Here is a 4,379-nt window from a genome sequence, read left to right as displayed (position 1 = left end):
CTTTCACATAATGAGAATCGAGGGTTTTAGGAGTTACCCCATCTCCATGAGTAGCAAGTACACCTAGTTTTTTTTGGTATTTCGTGTTCCATATCCATAACTAAAGATAAAGAACAACTTAGAACAACAAATAAAAATTACTTAGTGATAAAGCAAACAAGCACACACAAGAATATTCACCCCACGCTATGACTCCCCGGCAATGGCGCCAGAAAAAGGTCTTGATAACCCACAAGTATACGGGATAGTTGTAGCTTCTTTCGATAAGTAAGAGTGTCGAACCCAACGAGGGGCTAAAGGTAGAACAAATACTCTCTCAAGTCCTATCGGCCACTGATACGACTCTACGCACGCTTGACGTTCGCTTTACCTAGAACAAGTATGAAACTAGAAGTACTTTGTAGGTGGTGTTGGATAAGTTTGCAAGATAATAAAGAGCACGTAAATAAGAGCTAGGGGCTGTTTAGATAAAGATGCAATAAAGTAAATATAGCGAGTGTGGAAAAGTGGTGGTAGGAGTTGTGAAATTGTCCCTAAGCAATTGACTATGTTAGTAGACCGATAATCACTATTGCAATTCTATTTGAGGGAGAGGCATAAGCTAACATACTTTCTCTACTTGGATCATATGTACTCATGATTGGAACTCTAGCAAGCATCCGCAACTACTAAAGATTCATTAAGGTAAAACCCAACCATAGAATTAAAGTATCAAGTCCCCTTTATCCCATACGCAAACAACCTACTTACTCGGGTCTATGCTTCTGTCACTCACGCCACCCACCATAAGAAAATCATAAACATATTGCAAACCCTACAACGGAAATCCCTCACGCTTGCGCGACACGGAGGGCACAATAGGACATCACCAATAATAAAACATGCAACTCAAACCAATCATAGCAATTCATCAACCACCAATAGGACAACGAAAATCTACTCAGACATCATAGGATGGCAACACATCATTGGAAGATAATATGAAGCATAAAGCACCATGTTCAAGTAGAGGGTACATCGGGTTGCGGGAGAGTGGACCTCTGTAGATAGAGGAGGGAAGGTGATGGAGGTGTTGGTGAAGATGGCGGAGGTGTTGGTGAAGATCGCGGTGTTGATGATGGCCCCCGGCGGCGTTTCGGCGCCACCGGAAGCAAGGGGAAGAGAGCCCACCTTCTTCTTCTTCTTCTTCCTTGACCTTCTCCCTAGATGGGATAAGGGTTTCCCCTCTGGTGCTTGGCTCCCATGGCATGGGAGGGTGAGAGCCCCTGCAAGATTGGATCTATCTCTCTGTTTCTGCTCTGGAACTCTGCCCCAGCACCATTTCTTTTATATCTGGAGATCCGTAACTCCGATTGGATTGAAATCTTCGCCCAGATCATTTTCCAAAAAATAGCTTTCTTGCGTCCAAAGAAGGGCATCAACCGCCTTACGAGTGGCCCACGAGGGTGGGGGGCACGCCCACTTTAAGTGGGCATGAGCCCCTATCTCGTGACCACCTCGGGCATCGTATCGCGTTGATTCTTCCTCCCAAAAATCACAAATATTCCAAAATAATTCTCCGTCCGTTTTTATCCCGTTTGGACTCCGTTTGATATGGGGTTTCTTCGAAACATAAAAGATGCAACAGACAGGAACTCGCACTGGGCATTGGATCAATATGTTAGTCCCAAAAAATAGTATAAAAAGTTGCCAAAAGTATATGAAAGTTGTAGAATATTGGCATGGAACAATGAAAAATTATAGATACGATGGAGACATATTAGGAGGCACCTCCATGGTGGCTTGCAGATCTTTGTGAAGACAAAGAATACTCGAGATCAGATGGGGATTGAGAGGCGACAATCCTCACCAAGATCCTCACCAAAGAAACCAACAAGACCCCAGGCAAGACCCTTGCCAGGGACGCCAGCGCGCCACGGCAAGACCCTTGCCGGGCCACCCGGCAAGACCCTTGCCGGGCCACCCGACAAGAACCTTTCTAGAGGCAATAGCAGGGCTGTTGCGAGGTCCGCACCAACCAAATCCCCGCCGCCGTTCACATGGAGCTGCCCGCCCAACCAGTTGGGCAGGCACCTGCGTGGCAACATGCGGCTTCCAGGCCAACTCAGCACATGCCTGCGTGGCAGCATGCAGATCTTTGTGGAGGCTCCACCACTGCGCCACCTCAGCTGCTTGCCTTCGTACATGGCACCGCATGCATCACTGGCCAGGGCGCGTGTCGAAGCGAGGAAGAGCGGCGATGGACGGGACGGGCCTCGCCCCGTCCCCGATAAAGTGAAGAGACACCTAAGCCACACATTAAATGCGTCTTGTCCTGTAATAACGAGCGATAAGCTCTTAGCACTATAGGCTTTCCACCTCCAGTGTGCCACTGTGGCAGCCCCTTTAGCCTATAAAAGGAGGCCCATGGCGTACGGGAAAAGGATTCGGCTCTTTCAAACCACACAACACCCGTAGCTAGTTCGAGAGCTCAAGAACACTGAATATATCCACCAAGCAGGACTAGGGTTTTACGCATCCTCACGGCCCGAACCTGGGTAAACGATCGTTGTGCCAATTACTAATCCTGATCTTCTCACACCCCCGCGCCCCGCAACCGTAGTAGGGATTCTTGTGATCCCGAAGGTGTCATTTCCCACCGACAGGGCCCTACCCCATGAGGGCGCCCCCTGCCTTGTGGGCCTCCTGGCAGCCCCCCAATGCCCATCTTATGCTATATGGTGTCTTTTGCCCTAGAAAAAATCATAAGGAATCTTTCGGGACGAAGCACCGCCGTGTCGAGGCGGAACCTTGGCGGAACCAATCTAGGGCTCCGGCGGAGCTGTTATGCCGGGGAAACATCCCTCCGGGAGGGGGAAATTGTCGCCATTGTCATCACCATTGATCCTCTCATCGATAGGGGGTCAATCTCCATCAACATCTTCACCGGCACCATCTCCTCTCAAACCCTAGTTCATCTCTTGTTTCTGATCTTTGTCTCAAGACCTCAGATTGGTACCTGTGGGTTGCTAGTAGTGTTGATTACTCCTTGTAGTTAATGCTAGTTGGTTTATTCGGTGGAAGATCAAATGTTCAGATCCTTTATGCATATTAATACCCCTCTGATTATGTACATGAATATGATTTGTGAGTAGTTATGTTTTTTCCTGAGGACATGGGAGTAGTCTTGTTCTAAGTAGTCATGTGAATTTGGTATTCGTTCGATATTTTGATGAGATGTATGTTGTCTCTCCTCTATTGGTGTTATGTGAACATCGACTACATGACACTTCACCATTGTTTTAGCCTAGGGGGAGGCATTGGGTAGTAATAAGTAGATGATGGGTTGCTAGAGTGACAGAAGCTTAAACCCTAGTTTATGCGTTGCTTCGTAAGGGGCTGATTTGGATCCATATGTTTCATGCTATGGTTAGGTTTACCTTAATTCTTCTTCCATAGTTGCAGATGCTTGCGAGAGGGGTTAATCATAAGTGGGATGCTTGTCCATGGAAGGGCAGTACCCAAGCACCGGTCCACCCACATATCAAATTATCAAAGTACCGAACGCGAATCATATGAGCATGATGAAAACTAGCTTGACAATAATTCCCATGTGTCCTTGGGAGCGCTTTGCTTTATATAAGAGTTTGTTCAGGCTTGTCCTTTTCTACAAAAAGGATTGGGCCACCTTGCTGCACCTTGTTAATTTTGTCACTTGTTACCCGTTACGAACTATCTTATCACAAAATTATTTGTTACAGATAATTTCAGTGCTTGCAGAGAATACCTTATTGAAAACCGCTTGTCATTTCCTTCATCTCCTCGCTGGGTTCCACAGTCTTACTTATCGAAAGGACTACAATAGATCCCCTATACTTGTGGGTCATCAAGAGCTGACGACAAAGAAAGAGCGGACAACAAAGAGGGTGTTTCCCGTCAGCCAGCTCTTTGCTGGCTGCTAGCAGACGGCATAGAAGCTTTGCCATCAGCTAGGAGACGGCAAAGAGGGAGGGTGGCCCACTAGCGAGGGCCACCTAACAGCCACTTTCTTTGTCGTACGCGAGCAGACGACAAAGAGAATAGCCAACCTAACGGTCGTTTCCCCCTGGCCCCACTCCACTACTACGCTCCTTGCCGTCTGCTAGCAGACGACAAAGAAATTAAGCCTAACTAAAAAACGGTTGGACCCGCGCCCCATCCCTCTCTCCCTCTCCCCTCTTTGTCTCCCTCACCTCACCCGCACCGCCCCCGTGCCCGCCGTCCCCGTGCACGCCGGCCCCGCCGTCGACCCCCACCGACCCCGCCGCCGCTGACCACCACCACCCCGACGCCCCCGACCCCGACCGCCCCGCTCCCCCGACCCCCCGGCGCCCGTTGCTGCTCTGCCACCTACCACCCGT

Source organism: Triticum dicoccoides, chromosome 1B, assembly GCF_002162155.2.
Source record: "Triticum dicoccoides isolate Atlit2015 ecotype Zavitan chromosome 1B, WEW_v2.0, whole genome shotgun sequence".
Classification (NCBI taxonomy): Eukaryota; Viridiplantae; Streptophyta; class Magnoliopsida; order Poales; family Poaceae; genus Triticum; species Triticum dicoccoides.
Note: the sequence above shows the minus strand (reverse complement) of the source record.